At 38.6% G+C, this 23,584-nt stretch overlaps 1 pseudogene across 1 annotated transcript; it reads right to left on the reverse strand.

Annotated features, from left to right (window-relative positions):
* Positions 1-373: 373 nt before the first annotated feature.
* On the reverse strand, positions 374-3,692 carry LOC149261227 (pentatricopeptide repeat-containing protein At2g13600 pseudogene; annotated as a pseudogene). The gene is made up of 2 exons (XR_016258416.1): positions 766-3,692; positions 374-621 (listed from the first exon to the last, which is right to left on the reverse strand). The product of XR_016258416.1 is annotated as a pentatricopeptide repeat-containing protein At2g13600 pseudogene (transcript).
* Between the last annotated feature and the right edge of the window lie 19,892 nt (positions 3,693-23,584).

Genomic DNA, 23,584 nt, shown 5'->3' on the forward strand with positions numbered 1-23,584 from the left:
TATCCCAAGGGACTGAAATAAGAAATCACGCTTGCAATTACTATTATCATTATGCCATCTGCACGTGCCACTTTCATTCTTACCAGACGACGTTCTCATAGCTTTGAATTTTGGCTCTCCGTGTTTGTGTTTCTGTTGACATTAAACATTTCTGGAATCAATAAAAATAAACCTTAGATAAATCAAAATTTATCAACATTCTTTGGCTTCATTCTCCTCCTTTGGCACTATAAATTCCAAAGTATGTACCATTGGATTGTAAAGAATAGCATTAATTAACAGTTGCTGTCTCAGTCTCTATAATATGGTTTCTAACTGATACAACTTCGATTATGATCCAATGACCATTACTTAGAACATAAAGACTAGGCACCTTATTGTCTTGAAATAGCAATATGGTGTCGCTTGTCCTCATGTGTGCAAACAGGTTGTTAACGGTGTCAAGTCTTAGGCATGGTAGACGATGGCTGAGTTTGGTTTTACGAAGGGCTTATATTCAAACACATTCTTGCTTGCAACCGCTTTTTTAAGATAACCTTTCTCTAATCCCAATCTCTGCTTTTTATCTCCAGCAGTCTTTCTACCAGTGCATAGTATCTTTCATATTTCTCCACTGTTTCACTGCAAAACGACAACATTTAGCTGTTTAGTTACATATTAAGTTTTACATTAACGTTTATGTTGTTTCTAAGACTAAACAAATATTTAATTGCTGACATTCTGTACATATCTTGTAGCATTATATTTTTGTTTGTGGTGACTTACGTATCCAGAATAGGTTCTGTACAGATCCATGCTATGTCCCTTCTGGATACTGATCCACTAAGGATCTAAGATGTATACGAGAACCTCTATGGATCTGGATTCATGAAGGATCTCTAAGATGTAACCGAAGGATCTGGATATGCCCCCACACATATTTGAGAATAGAGACAAATTTCAGTGAGATAGGTTTCTGTAAACTCAAATAACCATTTCAGGTAGTATGTTGATAATCCAAAATGGGATCTGCCAGGTTCTTATTATTCTGGCATACTGCATCAATCAACACAATCTCGTGTCAGGTACATGCCCTGTTACCTGCATTTTCCAAAACTATCTTTTCAGCTATATATTATTTTTCTGCAATTATAGGTGCAATCCATCTCCTACAAGGAAAGCATGCATCATTTTATTGATCTCAATCCAGCTACATCCAGGCATTTTTTGTATCCTCCTGTCCTTCATCAGTTTCCGAACCTTTCCAATGCCGTCCCACCTACCAACTGCAGCATAAATGTTTGACAAGAGCACATATGGTGCGGCATCTGTAGGGTTCAACTCAAGAATATGTTCTGCCACGTGTTCTCCTAATTCTACATTATTGTGTATTCTACAGGCACCAAGCAAACAACCCCACACAGTAGCATCAGGTGTTATCGGCATTCTATTGATAAAATCTTCTGCCTCGTCAAGGCGCCCAGCACGACCAAGGAGGTCAACAATGCAACCATAGTGCTCCATGGCAGGTGAGATACCATAAGATTGACTCATGGAATCGAAGTGCTTGCAGCCTTCTTCCACTAGGCCGGCATGGCAGCACGCATACAATATGCAAACTAGAGTGATGTGGTTTGGATTCATTCCAGAACATACCATTTGTTCAAAGAGTTTGAGTGCCTCCTTGCCATAGCCATGCATGGCGTACCCCGTAATCATAGCTGTCCAGGAGACAACATCTCGTTGCAGCATTTGTCGAATAAATCCTGTGCCTTGTCTATACTCCCACATTTAGCATACATGTCTAGAAGGGCATTTGCCACAAAGACATCAGATTGAAACCCTCTCCTAACAATTTCATTGTGAATTTCCATACCTTGTTCCAGAGCAGCCAATTTAGCACATGCTGGGAGAATGCTAGCAAATGTAAACTTATTATATTGAAAACCCGTTCTTTCCATCTCGTAAAACAATCCCAAGGCCTCCTCAGGAGGGCCATCCCTAGCATAAGCTGTGATCATGGTATTCCATGAAACTATGTTTCTTTCAGGCATTTTCTGAAAGAGATTACATGCTTCATCAACACGTCCATTTTGTGCATATCCTGCTACCATTGCATTCCATGATACTATGTTGAGCTCGGGCATTTGCTGAAAGAGTTTCAAGGCCTCATCAACATTTCCATTAAATGCATATCCTGCAATCATTGCATTCCATAACACCACATCTCGTTCGCGGATTTTGTCAAATATCCTCCGTGCCTTTTCTATACTTCCACATTTTGCATACATGTCTACAAGGGCACTCTGTAGATAAACATCCAATGCAAAACCACTTTTAACTATCTCGCCATGAATCTCCGTCCCCTGTTCCAGGGCTCCCAAGCCGGCAATTGCCGGGAGAAGACTGGAAAAGGTTTTCCCATCTGGTTTCATCCCTGCCAGTTGCATTTCCCTGCAAAGAATCAGGGCTTCATTATTATGCCCATTTTGTGTATATCCTACAATCATTGCATTCCATGAAGCCATGTTTCGTACCGGCATTATCTCAAATAGCCTCAGGGCTTCATCCATAAGCTCATTTTGGGCATATCCACCAAGCATGGTATTCCACGAGACAACATCCCGTTGATGCATTTTGTCAAACATATCGCGTGCAACCTCTATTCTTCCACATTTTGCATACATATCTATAAGGGCACTTCCCACAAAGACGTCAGACTGGAATCCACAGCCAATTATTTCTTCATGGATCTTCATACCTTCTTCCAAAGCGCCCAAGCTTCCGCATGCCGGCAGAACACCGGAGAAAGTAAATTGATTGGGCTGGACGCCTTCTCGCTGCATTTCATGAAACAACTTCAATGCCTCCGAAGCAACCCCACTGCTGGCGTAAGCTGAGATCATGACAGACCATGAGAGCACATTTCTTTCAGGCATTTGGTCAAAAACTCTGCGAGCGTCTGCTACACTTCCACACTTCAAGTACATATTCAGTAGGGTATTGCGTAGAAACCTGTTGGGTATAAAACCCCTTTGGCTGATGTGGGCATGGACTAATTTTCCCTCTGGCAGTGCTTTCTTCTCGATGATTTCCTGCAAAATGCAGATATATATACAAGGGTTTGGGTAGTCTATAGTACGCAAAACGCGCATCGCTTCTTCAAATCGGCCCTCGTTACAGAGGGCTTTGATATCCTCGGTAGAGGTAATGCGAGCATTGCACGATGTTTCCACAGCGATGGCGTTAGTGAAAATCATTAGCCCAAAATATGGCATTATTTTCTCCTTTTGGTGGTGTAAAGGCTGCCTCATTGCCATTGCTGGATTAAAATCGATGGAAAAATAGATGATAAATAGATGTCGATTCCGCTGATAGGCATTTTAGTTGGTTGGAAAAAAACTCTTCTTCGGCTTTTGCCATGCAAATTGAAACAGTGCGATTTTAAATTGAGAACATATTCTTTCGAATTTGATTTTCACCTCATTTTCATTGTTTGTTTTCAATCGAACCCGCGAACCCGTTTGGTTTTCGAGTGAAAATACAGAGGACTACGGGGCAGAACCCTCCCCTAAATCCCAATGACTACCCACAAACCACAAACTGCAGTTCAGATGAACTCATTCATTTCGAATCTCCGCTGATTAACGAACTTGATTAAAGAGGTATAGGGATGTGTGGTTTGATGATAAGTCATTTGGGTGAACCCTGGGAGACCGAAGTTTAAATTTCATTGAATAAACTGACCTACTATGGTGGAAGCTAAAGGGACTGATTCCCCAATCCTGCTCTTGCTAAAATTATAGGATCTTTGCAGATGGTTGGATGTACTCCTGGTGTGTTAGCACTGGCAGTTACGAAAAAAAATTCATTAAAGAAAGTATACTCCTGGTGTGTTATAGAGACAGTTATTAGCACTGGCAGTTACGAAAAAAATTCATTAAAGAAAGTATACTCCTGGTGTGTTATAGAGACAGTTATGAGGATTACCCTGCGTCTCTCATAGATTAGGCAGCTACGAGGATGGATCCTGCGTCTCCCATAGATTAGCGAGGATTGATCCTGCGTCTCCCATAGATTAGCGCCCAAAAAAATTCATTAAAGAAAGTATTTAGCGCTGGAAGTTACGAAAAAAATTCATTAAAGAAAGTATCTCACGGGTTATGGTTTTACGACTCTCACATGTTATGGTTTTACGATTTGGGTGAGGAATCTCCTTGGTATTATAAAAAAAAATTAGTTATTGTATTTTTATTTTTTATTTGAGAATAAATTTACTTAACTAAAAATAATAATAAATTTTAATTGTGCAATTTCAATAATGTGTAAAACAACTAAAAAACAAAATTGTAACATATTTAGATTATAAAATTATATTAAGTCAATGTCATAATATCACAGATTACATACATATTTAGATTATAAAATTATATTAAGTCAATGTCATAATATCAAAGATTTCATGTTTGGTCATTTGAAAGAAAATGACATTTATTCATCTTATTTTGGTGAATACATGTTCCATTTTGATAATAAGTTAAATGATTGATATATGTAGTTAATATTTTCCTTTTTTGGTTTTTTTAAATATAAGCATTTATATATTATTGCAAAGATAAATATATATATATATATACATAAGTAGTTTTGGTTCAAAACATGGTCAAATCTTTCTATAGATGTATCAGATCTCCAAAAACTTATAACATTAACTGGTATAATTCTCTTTTTACACAATAATCAAGTGCCTAGATTCCTTACAAGCCATAGAGGATTTAACACACCAGAGAAGCCAAAACGAACAACAGACATTGCACATCAAGACACACAATATGCAGAGTAGAACCTTCTCCAAGTGAGTTAGGATCACCCACCCATCACGTACAGAGAACAAGTAGTAGATTTTCATTTTCTTCATCCCAAACAAAACACAAGAGCCAAAAGGTGGCTTCATAACACATCATTGAAGATAACAAAACACTATATCAAGCAGAGACCTATCAACAAGTTTGCAACTCGTTCATGTTCCAGAATTACACCGGTAACATGAACACATTAGCATTGAGACCGCAGTATTAGGATTGCACCATGATATCCCAAAAAACATAACTAACGCTATTATTTGCATAAAGGCTGAGAAAGCATATCACCAACCAGAAGCACATAAGATCAGCCATGAGATCCCAAGATCGAGTATCAGTGGCAAAATTAAAAGTAAAGGTACTTGTCTCCACCGAGCTATTTGTTGTCTGAAGAGATCAATGCAACGGTTTAACATTATCGTCTGGAGGATCAGTAAGACCTCCTGAACCAAAATTAGTCACAATATAATCATCCACTCACACCAAATGGGATTCCACATTATCCAAGCAAAAATGCACATTGTGAAGCATTCTTTTGATATGCTCTAATGAGGAGAAAAAATTATAAGTTTCTGCTTGATTATTTCTGAAGAGGAGACGCAAAAAGGTTGATGTCTGTTGGTTTAAAGCCAACAAACTCATGAAGTGTAACCTCTGTTTCCAAAATTTACCAATATTTCGAAGCATTTAGCGTCCTCACCCACTATTTTAGTGATCCAAGATCTTTTACTTACAGATGCATCAAATTACATATAACATAATTAATTAACCATGGAACTTAAAAGCACGTAAACAATACGGAAATCATCAGAAGGACTCAAAAGCCATGACATGATGATTTGATTATGGAGTTCGTCCAATTTGGACTACGTCTCCGGGCCCTGCTCAATAGTGGGGAGGCCTTCATTCAATTAGTGGCATAAAAGAGATAAAAGTACAAGCAACAAGAAATTACAACCCTTATACCTCCAAGCTGAAAGATGGGCAGAGAATGGAGAGCTCAACTTCAGAAATAGACAGTACCACTGAACTCCTGGCGAAAAATAGTGCAAAAATGTTTATCCAAACTCCGAATTTGGATAATTGGGCCTTCTGCAACCTCTTAGGACCTCCTTGCTGCTCAAGACGAGGTCCGACCTGCTGCCAGGGTCAAGGTCTGTTGCATGCATGTGCTTCTGAATTATCCTCTGACTCCCCCTGCCTTTTTCCGACACAATAGTCATATATATAAGCATGGCGGCATCCCTCAAAACCAGGGCAGTTTTAACATAATAACCAAGTTTAGGTAGGTGGGATCAGGCTGGAAGGTTATATTGCAACAACCTTGTAACAATAGTGAAATCGTGTTTAAACATAGCAAACCCATAACCGCGCTTAAGGCCCGACGGCATGTCTATCAGCACTTTTAATGATCGACAGACAATCCAAAGTCAATACAACAGACACTTCTGTGGTATATGGACCTGCCAGCTTATAGAACATAATATATAATATATCGTGTCTGACTCCTCCCCACAAATCACATTCGACATGGAACCCATCGACATATCAACCCAACTTCAGCGCTTTGCGATATTGCCGACCCGCTGATATTTATAAACCACAACATATAACATATCAGTTCTGGATCCTCCTCGCAAATCGCAATCGGCGTGGAACCCATCGGTGTATCAACCCAAATTCAGTGCTCTGTGATATGGTGGTCCCGCTGAGATTTATAAACCACAACATATAACATATCAAGTCTGGATACTCTTTGCAAATCGTAATTGGTGTGGGTCGGGGTGTCACTCCATGCCACCGCTCCCCTCCTGCGAACTGCGATTGCGATATACACTGCATCGCAACTTGACTCCACCAGGACTGATTCATATACTTGTTACAGTGCTGACTTGCGATATGTGATATCACAATCGCAACTGGGACCCTGACGGGGCCGATTCTTAAGTCACTTTGTTATGAAACCATCTCACAAAAAGATAGAAAAGATAGATCAATGAATTAAAAATCAGCCTCTTCGAGGGGGCAACCTCCTTTACATTACAAAAATGAACAATTCTTGGATGATACAAATGACAAGACCTACTTTCTGTATATAGGAGTCTAAGGGGTCATAATATAATCAGAACCGACATAACAATAATATTGTAAGGGCACAACAATAACAATAGTGGGCTTCTATGGGGCATAATAATAACAATATGGGGACTACATGAGCACAACAATATAATAAGGGGGTTGCACTAATAACAATAAGGGGTTACACTAGTACTATAGGGACCTAACATGCCTCTCTCCTTCAAAAAGTGTTGTCCTCAACTCTTGAGTAGTTTTGGATGCTTCTGTACAAAATTATCGTCCTCCCATGTGGAATCTTCAGCGGGTAAGTTCTTCCACTTGATGAGATACTCTGAATTTGATCGATTTCGTAGCTATCGGTTTCTTCTTTCTGGGACTACTTTAGGTTCCCATATGATTTTTCCTTCCTCGTCAAGTTCCGACAATATTGTTTGAACTGGGAGCTTCTCACCTATAACCTTCTTTAAGCATGAAACATGGAAAACTAGGTGCACTCGGGAAGATGCAGGAGGCTCCAATTTGTATGCCATAGTACAAATATTTTGTAACACCTTGTACGAACCATAATACTTTGGCGATAATTTATTATCCTTCTTAGCTTGCTTAAGGGACATTTTTTTGTATGGTTGTAGTCGTAGAAATATCTAGTCACCTACATCAAAACTTATTTCACTGCGATGTTGATCTACATGTTTTTTCATTCTATTTTGTGCCAAAGTGAGGTTATCCTTTAAGAGTTTGAGAACTTTTTGATGACGCTCGATGTGATCCTCCACTACTTGAACCTTAGAATTTTCTTTTAAAGATGATGTGATGGACAGTGGATGATATCCGTAAAGTGCCATAAATGGGGTCATTTTTGCTGCAGTATGGAAAGAAGTGTTATATCACCATTCAGCGAGATGAAACCAGTTGACCCATTGTGTCTGTTTATCAGATACAAAGCAACGAAGATATCCTTCCAAACATTTGTTCACTATCACAGTTTTCCCATTAGATTCAGGATGAAAAGATGAGATATGAGCTAACTGAGTACCCAAATATTCCACCTCTTATACTCCAAAGAAATAATTGGAGCTTTATGCATATAACTGTTTCTCCTCCAATAGTTTGAGTACCCTTTCAACCTGTTGAACATGATCCTTCCAAGACTTGATGTAGATTAGTATATTATCAAAAAATACTAACACAAATTTTCTAAGGGTTTGAAAATGGAATTCATCAAACCTTGAAATGTAGAAGGTGCATTGGTAAGGCCAAAAGGCATGACCGAAAATTCATAATGACCCTCATGAGTTCTAAATGTTGTTTTTGGAATGTATTCAATCTTCATTCTTACTTGATGATATCCTGAACGAAGATCCAACTTGGTGAAGTAAATTTCTCCATGTAATTCATCCAATAATTCATCAATGACTGGAATGGGAAATTTATCTTTAATAGTAAGCTTGTTTAGCTCCCTATAATCCGGACACATGCACCATGATCCATCCTTCTTATGTACCAATACCACTGGAGTAGAGAAAGAACTTTGACTAGGTTGAATTATACCAACCTCTAGCATTTTTGCAACCATATGTTCAATTTCACTCTTTTGGGCATACAAATATCTGTAAGGCCTGATGTTTGGGGGAACACTTCCTGGAATTAAATGAATAGCATGATCATGATCACAAATAGGTGGGAGGTCTTTGGGAGTCTCAAATACCTTGGAATGATTGTCCATAACTTTTCAGAGATCTGGAGAAATAGATGATTTCGATGTGGGTACCTCTAGTGAACATAATTGTACAATTTCACCATGTTGTGCTTTCTTTAGAATCTTTTTCATACTATTAGAGTTGATTATCTTTCCCAGTTTCCCTACGATACCCCTTAATTCAACCTCTTTTCCTTCCCAAAAAAATTTCAAGAAAAATTCTTGAAAATTAAAAGCTATCGTACCCAAAGATTGTAGCCATTGAACTCCTAGTACAACATCTGCACCACCCATTGGAATGGAAAGCATTGGAATATTCAAGACATATTCACCCATGGATAGCTTGATATTATGGCACTTTCCAGAGCAATTTATGGTTCCTCCATTTGTAACCATTACTTGATACTCTCGTGCTGGATATAGGAAGCAATTCAATTCCTTGGCTATCTTACAATGAATAAAATTATGGGTACTATCGAATCAATCAACATTGTTACCTTTTTCTTCTTGATATGCCCTTCTATCTTGAGAGTTTGAGGAGTGGTAATTCTTGTCAATGCATTACAAGATATGGTCAGATTCATTTATTCTTTATTTCAGATTGGTTTCCGGTGTATATCCTCTTCTTTTGACGTTTCTTGTTTCCTTTCTTGCTCCTCTTCCCCATCTATGTAAATTAATTTCTTCTCAACAAACTTATGACATTTAGTCTATTTTCTATCACAATTGTAGCAAATCCCTTTTTCTCTTTTCTCTTCCAATTGTTGTATTCTCAACCTTGTAGGTGGTGAAAGGCTAGGAGCTACAACGCTTCCATCCTTATAGTTATGAGTGGTAGGCTTCCTTGTTGCAATAGTTTTACTTTCATTTTTTCTTGCCAACTTGTATGCCTTCTCCAACGAATCAAGTTCCCAAAGGCGAATCTCATGTTGAATGTTATCCTTTAAATTCCCTATGAAGACATCAATCCTTTGCTTCTCTGGAATATCATTTAACCTTATATTCAATTTTTGAAAGTCCTCAATGTGCTCTGCCATGAACCCTTTTTTTGAGATTTATCAATTGGCTAAAGAAGGCGTTGCTCTATGTATCCTCATAATGAGCTATCATTTCCTCCATGAAAATTGACTAGGTGACAAGTGGTTTACAAGAAAAAAGCCATTTATACCATAAAAATTGATTCGGTTCTAAATATAAAGATGCAATACGTACCTTTTGTAACAGTGGCACATCATGTAGATCAAAATATTTCTCCATCTGTAGTATCCATGTTATGGGATCCTTGCCATCAAAATTCCTCATATCGATCTTTGGAATATGGCGGGTCTTCAATACAATGTTAGATTCTATGAAATCATGATTACCATTTATTTTTTTCTCATCATGAGTTTCCTCTACTACCTTTTGTCATTAGGAGGCCTTTCTTGTATCAGCTTTGTCTCACCTTCCTTCAAACCTTCCATGTCTCTCTTCAAATCTTCCATGCCTTTCTTCAAATCTGCTTCCCTACCATCAATATTAGCTTCCACAACACGTATAAAACTGTTAATCATTGCTTCGATCTCATTCTTCAAATCCTCCATCCAATTTTGCGTACTAGGTGTTTCTATTTTCTTGATTCGATTCATTCTTTTTCTTTCTTTTAGTAGTGCGATCTTGAATCTGTTGTATATATGAAAATTCGGATCTCCAAGGTCTGAAATTGTGACCTGCAGTATCCTATGTCCTCTTTCTAATGTCACCAGCCTGATCGAAATTGGATTCTCCAAGGAAGAGTTATGCCCAATCTCCCAAGATGACTTGCTTATTTATTTTTTCAGTAGAGTGAACTTGTACGAAGTTCCACATGTTACTGTTTCGACCTTCAGACCTAAAAAAAATACACAGAAAAGTACAGTCTATCCTATTTTTGTAGCTACTTACGAAATTTCAGTTTGATGCTCAGAGAGAATGTTATGACAATTTTCCCCAGGTCACCTGTTTGGGATGTAATTCGGGATCCTTCAGAGACCCTAAATGTCTTGGAATTTATCTACGAAAATATAGCGAAACAAAATCTAAAATTTGGGCCCAAGATTCACCATGATTTCAGCTCAAATGGGTTTTAATTTTAGCTTTTGAAACTTCGTATAAAAATATTTATATCGAAAATTCCATGATGACCTGTTTGGAGCAGCAAAACCCTAGAATCCAAAGCTTTGATACCAAATGTTATGAAACCAGTTCAAAAAAAGATAGAAAATATATATCAGCGACTTAAAAATTAGCCTCTTCGCGGGGCCAACCTCCTTTACATTACACAAATGAACAATTCTTGGATGATACAAATGACAAGACTTCCTTTCTATATATAGGAGTCTAAGGGATTGTAATATAATCAGAGCTGACATAACAATAATAATGTAAGGGCACAATAATAACAATAGTGGGCTTCTATGGGGCATAATAATAACAATATGGGGACTACATGGGCACAAAAATATAATAAGGAGGTTTCACTAATAACAATAAGGGGTTACACTAGTAGTATAGGGACCTAACATGCTTCTTCCTCTTATGCTGATATATGATATGCCGGACCTAGTGACAACCTGCCACGTGGCGCTCCCTCATTCGCTAAGACTTTTGCCATGTCATCTTCTCCTGCCACCTAGACAAGTCAAACTCAAACTTTGACTTGCTCTAACTTCGTCATCTGGAATCGGATTTGAGTGTCAGTAACACCATTGGAATTAGGATGACGAGCACTTTGATCCGATGTTAAGTTTATCCAGATTCTGCCACTTTGAGTTTTGAGCCTTTTACCATGCCAATGGTACTTTTATGAAGATCCACTTGGATCAATCCTCCCCACTAAGAGCTTTTGGACCACCAAAAGACCTTTCAGTCAATTGGAAAGTGAGGAAATTGCTCCCTCACTTTCTCTTTCTCCATCCATCTAGCTTTACTCAGTTGCATTCCTTTGAAGCTAACATGAATGTACTCCACATCTCCCTATTGTGAAGTTCTAGTATTCCGGTCGAGAATGATATCTTCGGGCAACTTATCTAGATACTCTGGTGCAAAATCATCCATTGTAGGAATCTGTGCAACCTCTTTGGTATCCATAATCAATGGAGGTTCATAAAGCTTCAGGTTTTCAACATTTACTACTGAGTACATTTGCATATAAGTAGGAAAGTTAAGACGAAAAGCATTGTCTCCAATATTTGCCAATATGGTGAAGGGACCATATCGGATAGGTCTCAACTTCTTCCTTTCTCCCTTCATTCTATCCTTACTGATGTGGAGCCATACCTTGTCCCCAACTTGAAACTGATGGTAAACTCGATGCTTATCATGTCAAGCTTTATACCGAGCTTGAATCTTCTCCAATTGCTCCTGTACTGCCTGATGAATCACCTGTATCTGCTGAATTAAATTTCGTGCTTTGTCCCTATCGTCTCATCCATTGCTATCCTCCTCTTTCCCAAAGACCATGTCCAAGGGATATCTAGGTAGATAGCCAAAACATGTCTCAAACGGTGAGCTTTGTGTAGATGAATGTGCTGCTCGATTGTATGCATGTTGCACATAAGGAAGTTTTTCATCCCACAACTTGGGATGTTTCCCACAATAGCCTCGCAACAAGTGTACCATGGTGCAGTTGACAACCTCTATCTGTCCATCGGTCTGTGGATGAAATGTCATACTTCTTTTCAACTTGGTGTCCATCATTCTCCACAAGCTGGTCCAAAACTCCCCAAGAAAGCGAGAGTCTCGATCTGACACAATAGATGTGGGCAACCCAAAATGGACCCAAACATGTTGAAAGAAAAGAAAAGCAGTCTTCTCAACAGTGACCTGCTTTTTACAAGGCATTAAAATACACATTTTACTAAACCGATCCACAACGACATACAAATAGTCGTGACCTTTCCTAGACATAGGAAAACCTCCTACAAAGTCCATGGACACACTTTCCCATGGTTGACTCGGAATAGGGAGTGGTGTGTAGAGCCCAAGTTTTCTATTAGAGGGCTTTGAAACAGAACACAACACACAACCCTTTACAAAGCGAGTCACAATGTTTTTCATATGAGGCCAAAAACAAAACCTCTGCAAATGACATAAAGTTTTCTCAATTCCAAAATGACCAGACACCAGAGAGGTATGAGCCTCTCGGATTACATGAACCCTTTCATCAATGGGTATGCATAATTTTCCAAGGTGGTACAATAGTTTTCCCTGTAAATAATAATTGTCCACCTGCGATCCACGAGTCAGCTTTGCATAGATTTCTTTAAAATCACTATCGTTAGCATACTATTCAACATAACTTGCTAACGATAAAGAAATATTTTTCAAAACTACATATGCATACATAGGAGGGCGAGAAAGCATATCTTCTACTTTGTTGTTGGTGCCCTTCTTGTATCTTATCACCAAATGAAACTATTGGAGGAATCCCATCCATCTGAAGTGATGGGCTTGCTGAAGCTTGGTCTGTGACTAAAGATATTGCAAGGGTTGATGATTCGTATGGATGATGGTCTCCTTGCTAATCAGATAGTGTTTCCACTTCTTTACACTTTGGACCAAGGTGTACAACTCCCTGTCATACGTGGGATAATTCACAATAGCCTGGGAGAAAGTCTTTGAATGGTAACATATAGAATTTCTTTGTTGCATCAATACAGTGCCCATGGCATATCTGCTAGCATCTATTTCAATTTCAAAAGGTTGTTTAAGGTCTATTAAGGCTAGCACTGGTTCTGTGATGATCTTCTCTTTTAGTGTGTCAAAGTATTTCTATTGTTTTCCTCCCCACTGAAAGGTCTGCTTCACACTAGTCAAGGCATGCAAGGGGGATGCGATAATAGAGAAGTTCACAATGAACCTTCTCCAATACTATATTATGCCCATAAAACTTCGAACCTCTGTAACATTCGTGGGCTCAAGCCATTTCATAATCACCTCCACTTTAGAGGGATCTATCCTTAATTGTCCATTACCGACAATGTGGCCTAAATAAATTAGAGAAGTCTTCCCAAACTCACACTTTGACAGTTTCAAATATAGTTTCTCATTCTTCAAAACATCAAGCACTTTCTTTATATGACACACATGTTCATCCCATGTCCTGCTGTACACAAGAATATCATCCAGATATACAATAACAAAATGATCAATAAAATGCCTAAATAAACCATTCATTACCCTCATAAATGTGGCTGGAGCGTTGCATAGTGTGAATGGAATCACTATCCATTCGAACAACCCCTGTTTGGTTTTGAATGTAGTCTTCCAAATTTCCTACGCTACAATTCTAACCTGGTGATAACCACTATGCAAATCTAGCTTTGTAAAATAAACTACATTTTTCAACTGATCTAACAATTCATCAATGCGAGGGAGAGGGTATTTATTCTTCACCATGATCTTTTTCAGTGGCCCTGTAATCTACACACATTCTCCAAGTGTTATATTTCTTGGGCACCAACATGATTGGTGAGCCACAAGGAGAAGAACTCGGTCTGATGACTCCCTGATTTAATAGTTCCTGCACCTGTTTCTTGATCTCCTCCATCTCAATAGAAGCCATCCTGTACATGCCAACATTCAGTAAAGGAGCATCTTATTGTAAATGGATCTCATGTTGGATTTCCCATTTAGGGGGAAATCCTCTTGGTTTCTGAAACAATCCATCATAATCAGAAACAATTTCAAATAATTCTTTCTTATGATCATGATTACAACCTTTGAAAGTGTCAGCCATCTCGACCTCTTTCACTCTCACTATCATGAGCATGCACCCTTTTCTAGAATTAACCAGTTGTTTAATATATCCTATGCTTACAAGGATAGTATTAACTTTTGTATGATGAGCTCTGACTATATACTCTATCCCATCCTTTGTGAGGTGTTATTTTTTTTCATGCCGAAAGAAAACGACCTTTCTGTCATATAGATATGGGATTCCCAAGATGATTCCACAAATGTCCAAAGGCACTACATCTAATTCTACCTCATCAACTAATTTAGAAGCAATAACAAATCTGGCCCTACACTACTTGGTGACTTGCAATTTGGCTTTATCGCTTACCCAACCAAGCGGGTATGGACTCAGATGAGGTTTAGTTTCAAGGCTCAACTTTTTCACTAAGGACTCTCAGATTAAGTTTGCTTGGGAACCTGAATCAAACAGAGTTTCCACCTTTGTATGTTTTATGACAACTCTAATGTGGAATAACTCAATTCTCTTCCACTCATTACTTATAGGCTCATTCAAATAACTAGTACTTGCAACCGAATCAGAACTATCATTAATAGAAAGAGTACCTCTTGCACCCATGGTTGTGATCAATGTCTCATCGTCGGAATCTGATCCAAGGTCTTGCGTTGTTGCCACTGTCTTATGTTTCCCCTTTCCACCGAATCTCTTCGATCTCAACTTTAAATGTAGCTTCCAATCGTGGTCCTCATACGACCATCTTTCTTGCAATGAGTGCAAGACGGTGTTGCTTTGTCCCCTTTCTTGGTTGTAATAGTCTTCTTATCCTTCCCTTTTCCTTTCTTCTGGAATTTTCCATGCTGAGGTTTGAATGGTGCCTTTTTGGCTTGATCATCACGATCATTCTTTCCTCGGATTTCGAGATGAATAGCCTTTATGCTAGTCACATCAATTATAGTAGGCTTGAACAGTAATAATGAGTGTTTGATGTAACTATGTAGCGCACCTATATACTTAGTTACAGTCTCAGGCGCATCTAATGAGATGCCCAGATTCAGTGCTTGTTTATGAAATTCTTCAGTGAAGCTTTGCACATTATGGCCCTTACCTTGCCTTAGATATTTCTAGTCCATAAGTTCCCTTTTCTTATAACCCAGAGGGTAGAATTGGTCTTTCAATGCAGAAATAAAACTAGACCAAGAGGATAGAAGGTTACCTAACTTTGTGTTGCCCTTCTGCAACTTTCTCTCCCACCAAACAAGAGCAGTGTCGCTCAGCCGAAGAGATGCTAACTGGACTTTCACCTCATCTTCTGCGATCTGTTGGATCCGACAATAAACCTATATTTGCCTTATCCAGTTATTAAGTTTTTTCTGCACTACACTCTCCATTGTACATGGGCAAGTCAAACTTTACATCTAACTTGAAGAACGGTTTCTTAGATGTCTGCTTGGAATTTCGATGAGAGTGATGAGAGCCATCACTTGAAGAATGAGAGGGAGGAGGCTCTTCTCCACCATCTTCATGATTTGTTGACCCATGGTCATCATCATCCTTCTTCTCATGCCCAAGCACCCTCTCATACTCTGCGAATAGCTTGTCTACTTTTCCTACCATATGGTAGAACACCATGCGGGAATTTTGTTCCTCTTCCCAACGAGCTTCTTCATTGGCCATGTTTCTTCTTCATTGTGCACGTCTTGCTTCAAGATCAAAATAATTAAGTGTTCCTTGTCCTTTTCGCAGCATGGTTGGGTTAGCATAAACTCATGCAATTTGCATATACAAAGACCTACTCCGATACCAAACTTGATCCAATATCTTTTACTTATAGATGCATATGAATTACATATAACAAAGTTAATTAACCATGGAACTCAAAAGCATGTAAACAATGCAGAAATCATCAGAAGCACTCAAAAACCATGACATGATGATTTAATTACAGAGGATTACAGAGTTTGTCCAATTTGGACTATGTCTCTGGACCCTGCTCAATAGTGGGGAGGCCTTCATTCAATTAATGGCATAAAAGAGATAAAAGTACAAGCAACAAGAAATTACAACCCTTATACCTCCAAGATGAAAGATGGGCAAAGAATGGAGAGCCCAACTTCAGAAATAGACAGTACCACTGAACTCCTGGTGAAAAATAGTGCAAAAAATCTTATCCAAACTCCCAATTTGGATAATCATGCCTTCTGCAACCTCTCGAAACCTCCCTGCTACTTAAGGCGAGGTCCAGCCTGCTTCCAAGGTCAGGGTCTGCTGTGTGGGTGTGCTTTTGAACTATCTGATGACTCCCCCTACCTTTTTCTGACACAACAGTCATATATATAAGCATGGCAACATCCCTCAAAACCAGGGAAATTTTAATATAATAACCAAGTTTAGGCAGGTGGGATCGGGCTGAAAGGTTATATGGCAACAACCTTGTAACAATAGTGAAATCCTGTTTAAACATAGCAAACCTATTAACAACGCTTAAGGCCTGACGACATGTCTATCAGCGCTTTTAACTATCGACGGACAATCCAAAGCCAATACAACAGACACTTTTGCGATATATGGACCCGCCGACTTATAGAACATAATATATAATATATCACGTCTAGCTCCTCCCTGCAAATCACAATCAACTTGGAACCCATCAGCGTATCAACCCAACTTCAGCTCTCTGCGATATGGTGGACCCGTCGAGATTTATAAACCACAACATATAACATATCGGGTCCAGGTCCTCCCCGCAAATCACAATCGAACGTGGAACCCATCGGCGTATCAACCCAACTTCAGTGCTTTGCGATATGGCGGCCCTGCCAAGATTTATAAACCACAACATATAACATATCGGGTTTGGATCCTCCCCGCAAATTGCAATCAGTGTGGCCGGGGTGTCACTCCATGGTACTTCTCCCCTCTTGTGAACTGCAATTGTGATATATACCACATCGCAATTGGACTTCGTTGGGGCCGATTCGTATACTTGTTCCACCTTTGATTTGTGACATGCGATATCGCAATCGCAGCAAGGACCCTGTCGGGGTCGATTCTTAAGCCGCTTCTTCCTGTTGCGCTGATATGTGATATGCGGGACCCAATGGCAACCTGCCACATGGTGCTCCCTCATTCGCTGAGACTTTTGCCATGTCATCTTCTCCTGCCACCTGGATAAGTCAAACTCAAAATTTGACTTGCTCTCTTCGTCGTTTGGACTCATATTTGAGTGTCGTTCACACCGTTGGAATCAGGATGATGAGCACTTCGATCCGATGCTAAGTTTATCTAGATTCTGCCACTTTGAGTTTTGAGCCTTTTACCATGCCAGTCGAAGAAGTAGGGGCGATCCCCTTCCTCCTTTCTTTCCAAAACCAATATCTCCCTCTGCACCCAAGAGGAATAGCGTCAAACGAAGTAGCCACTAAGTCATAAGAGAAAGGCTAAACCATTTTAAAACTAATATTACCTCCCCCACCACATCTAATTCTCATTATTTTCCTTGTGCCCATGAGCACAACAACTGATAACATTGAGGGCATCCATTAACAAGACCTATGCCAATAAAAGAGGACGAAGGACGTTGCACAAGACCCTGAATTCTGATTCTAAAAACTATAAGGTCATCAACCTAAAACCATTCCATAGACCTAAAGCCTAAGAGGTTGGCAAGCTCTTTACAATACAGTGACATAACCATACATGTCAACCTACAATGATCTTTGCAAACAAGACCATGCCACTATAACTTAGAAAATAAAGTAATCCTTAACAATGACTTAGAAAATAGAGGAAACCCCCACAATTCCACAATTTCAATTGACTCAGGGAGTAAAGTGCCAAAAAGAAAGATTCAAACTACATCGTTCCAAGAAACCAGTAACAAGAAACCCAGAAAAGTTGAAATAACCACCACAACAGAGCATAGGACACCCTTAGTAGATAAGAACTAATAAATTGATAGACCATACACCCAAAGATTTTCCAATGTTGTGGAAATACATGGGAAATACAGAGAACAACAATGAAGAACTCACCAAGATAGAAGGCACTAAAATAAATATCAAAGGGGGTAGAAGCAACCAAGGTCACATCCAAATGCTAACACACTCCCATGACACTGCAAAGTGAATTCCATCACCTAAAAATAGAATTATAGGCCTCAAACTCAACCACTAGACACCAATTATCAAGCATAAATGACCATAAATGGAGGAAAAGGTAGAGACGTCACCTCCCTGCATGCCTGATTTGAGCCACCATCCATCCATTACTTGAAACAAAATTTAGAACTCCAAGAGGCAAACATACTAACACAAAACGCATTAACTGATGCCTGCCACTCCCACCTGCTAATAAAAAAAGTGTTACAGTGGCGCTCCTCCCAAAGCTTTTGTAACCATCATATGGACACCCCCATCGGGGTTCGATTTATCTGATTCTAACAAACTATGGATAGGATGCATATCATCGTCCCAACTGGTGGGAGGCCATATCACATCCAAATCCAAATCCTTGAAATGACATGTCATATTAGCCAAGAAATCAACACCCTTATTTCATGCCCTTCTAGTATGTTGAACAATAACATAGTCTATCTTATCAAGAAAAACATGTATACTAGCCATGATCCCCTCTAAACACCAGCTCTTCACTATCTTTCTTATGGGTTGACAATTTAAAATTTTCTAGAGACACTATATAACAATCTGTGAATCGTAATCAACCTATAATAATTGAAACCCCACACGAATATCAATGTGAATGCCCTTCTCCAAAACCGTGAACTTTGCCATATTATTACTCGCTACCCCATAACTGCAAAGATTCACAAAGGAGAAGATTTTACATCGCGAAAAATTCCTCCAAAACTTTTAGTGTGACCATCCTATGATCCAAATTTAATTTATGTAGAGTCTTTGCCAACACCCTTAACCTTCCAGTCTTCACCGAACCATGAAACAAACCAGGAGGGTTTCTCTGATATTTTAAAGAACCAATTCTCCAATCATTCTACCTATACATCTCTACTCTAAAAATCCTATTATTCCATTCTTTCCACAAATTCCACATGATAAAACCTAGCACTAGAATCCAAGCCCGGTTCACTATAGGATTTTGAAACCTGGTATAATTCCATTGCTCCAACAATGAGTTGATATTCCCTTATTCATGAAAATTAAAACCAAAAATACTATTAAGGATAGACCATACCTCCATGGAGAATATACTCAAAAGAAAAAGATGATATGGAGTCTCTTCATCTTAGAAGAAAAGAAGGAAGAGTGATGGTCCTTCATCAACTTTCCATCTGATGTGATCCCAAGTGAGTAGTTTATGCCTTGCAATCAACCAGTGGAAAATAGTAATTTTTGGCCAATGTACTCTATACCATATCTTGTTTCACAAATCATCTCTCTCCATGTTCAAATGTTCAACTACTATCAAATAGGCTTCTTTCAAGGTGAAAGTATTGATTGGAAGTAGACCCCAACGCAGAATATCATAGTATTGAGAATATCAAATTCGTTGATCTCCCAATTACTTGTTGTTCTACAAGAACAACATAATATCAACTTACTTGTAGATTGCATCTCCTTGGTATTATATGTGTGTTCATAAACATTTTAGCCCGATACAGGAGAATCATTTTATCGTTCTGATTCATGATATTCAATACTCTTTGAATCTTTGACTACTCCATTCTTCAGAGAAGTCCTCTTGACATCACCAATAGTTTGAATGTCTTCAACATTGATGGATTGTAACTTATTCCAAACCTCTTTTGCAGTCTCACAATAAATCACTTTTTCAAGTTCTGACTTTGACAACCCTTTCAATATTTCTTCCATGGCTCACTCATTAAACTCATTTTCTTTTATTCCACTTTCTACAAATAACCATATATCCAAATTAAGAGATTGTAAATATATTCTCATTCTTACCTTCCAAGTTGTATAATGTGACAACCTCGGGTTAAAAGTTCATGTAATAAGGGATAATAAAGGAAAAATAAGACCAAGGACATGTGACACGTATTCCAAGTTGAATGTTGGGCAAGCACTATGGTGGCCATCACTTGTTTTTTATTATGGCTAAGGAGATTGGCAAAGGAATTAGCAAAGGCATTGGAAAAGGAAAGAAGCATTAATTGGAATTCATTTATGAAAATAAAGAAAAATAGGAGAAAAGGAAGGTGACTAGACACAGATTTGCATGAGAGGGAAATTAGAAGGAAAATGAAGGTAAATGAAGAAAATAGAGGCCTCAATGATCAAAAGGATTTTGAGGATTAGTTCACAGCTTTTTGTTAGTTTGGCTTTGGAATTAGTTTTAGAGAGAGAAGAGCACCACGAGGAGAAAGCAAGCAAGCAAGAAAAGGGAGGAAAAGGAAAAACAAGGAAGGTTGGATCAAGTAGCTTCAGCAAAAGGATTTTGCAAGTAATAGGTTGCATATGTGACTTCCTAGTTGAGGTGTGAATGCATGGTACATGTAATTGTTCATTTGGTTTATTTGTTGTCACTGGCATGGGTTTTTCCTAGCTTTGATAGTGGTTTCAACCTTGCCTTACCATTTCTTGGATAGCCATGGTGTGATGGGATTTATTTCTTGGTTGAGCTTTGGATTTCTGGAAGCTTTTAGAATTGGATGAGGTGGTATCAGGAAAAATCCCAAGGGTTTGGATTGGAGATGGTTTTCTCTAGGAAGCCCTCAACAAGTGGGTGGAGATAGGAAAATTTATCAAGGTATGGTGAAGGAACTTTGAGGCATCCAAGCTTGTTTTGGTTTTGTGATCTCTTGACCAATTTTAGTGAGATTGCAGTATTTTGAGGGTGGAAGTGGTTTAACCTATGGATTCCCTTGGTTGTTTATTTCTTGGTTTATCCCATGATATCCCACATCCATGCTTGGAATATGGCACGGGGTTGATTGGCTAAAAGAAATATTTGGTTTAGCCCAATCTATGGTCAGGTGGTACGTGGAAGTCCCTTACTTGGTTGGATTTTCATATGTATTTAAGAGATATTTTCATAATGTGATTAATGAGCACATGTACTTGTTATTATGTTGATTATATGGCAGATTTTTCATGGTTCTTATTCTGGTTATATGTTGGTTACAAGCATGGTTCTATGATGTGCTCTAGTTTTGGCTCTTGTTCATGATTTGACATGCTAATGATTGATTGATGAATGCATGGGCTAACAAGTGTTATTGAAGCTATTAAGAGAGGGAATTAGACCTTCTTGGTGATTCTTAGATGAGGTTCAAACTCTTAAGATCAGATATGCATTCATGACCTATAACTCACATGTTCACCATATGTTTGACGAAATGATTGTCATGGTTAGGCCTGGTTAGGTCAAGTTCTTGTTCAAATTTTGTATGAATATATTTTTCATTATATCATTTATCATCATGAAAAGCTATAGGAAGTTTTGGGTAGTGGTCTGGAGGCTGTAATGGAAAAGTGGCTCAGAAATTGGGACCGCAACCTCTAAACTGAAGATTTTGGGATATAACCATAGGGAAGGAGGGTTGTGCATGCAGTTGGAGGGTTATAACCGCACCCTAGCCCTGTCATACATGTGGTTGTGGGCCCAGGTCATAGAAAAATCAATCCAACTCAGGGATTGGGCACCTGGAGTGGTTTTTTAGCTCTTGGGTGATCTATAGACCCTGAGGAAGGTGAGGAAGGTTTAAGTTTGTAGGCCCCATTATCTTAATTAGAATTTGGAGTCCATGTCATGTCATAGTGGCGATCTTCTTCACATCTACACAAAGGGTTTGAAAAAGTGGGTAAATGTGGGATGGTGTGTTATATATTGGTATCGGAGCATGGTTTAACTACTTGGATTAGATGGGCTAAATGCATGTTGTTATGCATGCATTGTCATGGTTATGGTTATCACGCATGAGGTAATTGTATGCATTTAGTGTTATCATGCATGAAGTCTATATATTGATATGATCATGTATATGTATATCTATATATATATATATATATATATATATATATATATATATATATATATATCGTACTAATATGGATTGATTTTTTCATATGAGATAGCCTCCCCTAGACTTCACTGAGGTATACTAATCTGGATTGATTTTGCATATGAGATAGCATCCCCTAGACTTCACTGAGGTACGTTGATTATGTTTATATTTGGTTATCTAAAATGGTATGTTTACAGGAAGAAGAAGATCAGAGATGACTAGCAGAATGGTGGATTACAGTTCATGTGACTCTCTATATAGATCGGATGAACAACTAAGAGATGAGTACTCTCTTGACATAACATATACCTTGAGAAGTTTAAATCCAGATACCAGAAGTTGCAAGGTGGACAGTAACAAAATAATTTAGTCACAAGAAAGGCATGCTAGGGTTCAAGAAAAGAAAGCAGAGGTCAATGTAGTGATCCTTTAGAGTTTGTCAAATTTGTAGAGATATGGACATCCACGAATTATTTATGGACAAGAGGACAAGACTAATAGGTCATATGGTAATAGATCTCGATCAAAGCATTTTTTAGATAGGGATGATACGGTAAGAGGTGGAAAATGGATGGATACACTTGACAGGAGAGGTAGTGGTTACGGATTCTACTCTAGTTCTGGTTCAGATAGACATCATGGTCATTAGTACTATCATCCTTACAAGAGGAGTGAGAGGGGATACTTGCCAGATGAGTTCAAGAAATCCAAGCCTCCTATTGTTGATGGAGAACTTAAGAAATCAGAAGATGCAGAAGGAACTTGAGATGAAGAAGTTATTTAAGTTACATGACTATGCATAGAACATGAAAGCAAAGATAGTTATTTTTCGTCTCAAGGAAAAGGAAAACATCTGGTGGGAAGATGTGAAGCATGTTAGAGGCATCGGGACATAGGAGTTGAGTTGGCATGAATTCAAGAGACTCTTTAGAAAGAAGTACTTGTCAGAGAGATATTACGATGGAGAGGCTAAGGATTTCTATGAGTCAAAGATGGGATATATGATAGATGGAGAGCACATGACTAAATTTCTCAAGTTGTTGAGGTATGTGCCATACCTCAAGGATGAGAAGACGAAATTTCAAAGATTCATCATTGGACTACCATTAATATTCATGGATAAGATTGAGTATGATGAGCCTCGGTCCTTGGAGGAAGTCATTGGGAAATTGAAGCACTGTTATGAGTAGTCGAAGTGTAAGACTGAGCCTAAACATGATTGGAAAGGCAATGACAAGGCCAAAGGAAAA

This window comes from Pinus tabuliformis, chromosome 6 (genome assembly GCF_031772625.1).
Source record: "Pinus tabuliformis cultivar Carrire ecotype Pingquan chromosome 6, CPIR1, whole genome shotgun sequence".
NCBI classification, from domain to species: Eukaryota; Viridiplantae; Streptophyta; class Pinopsida; order Pinales; family Pinaceae; genus Pinus; species Pinus tabuliformis.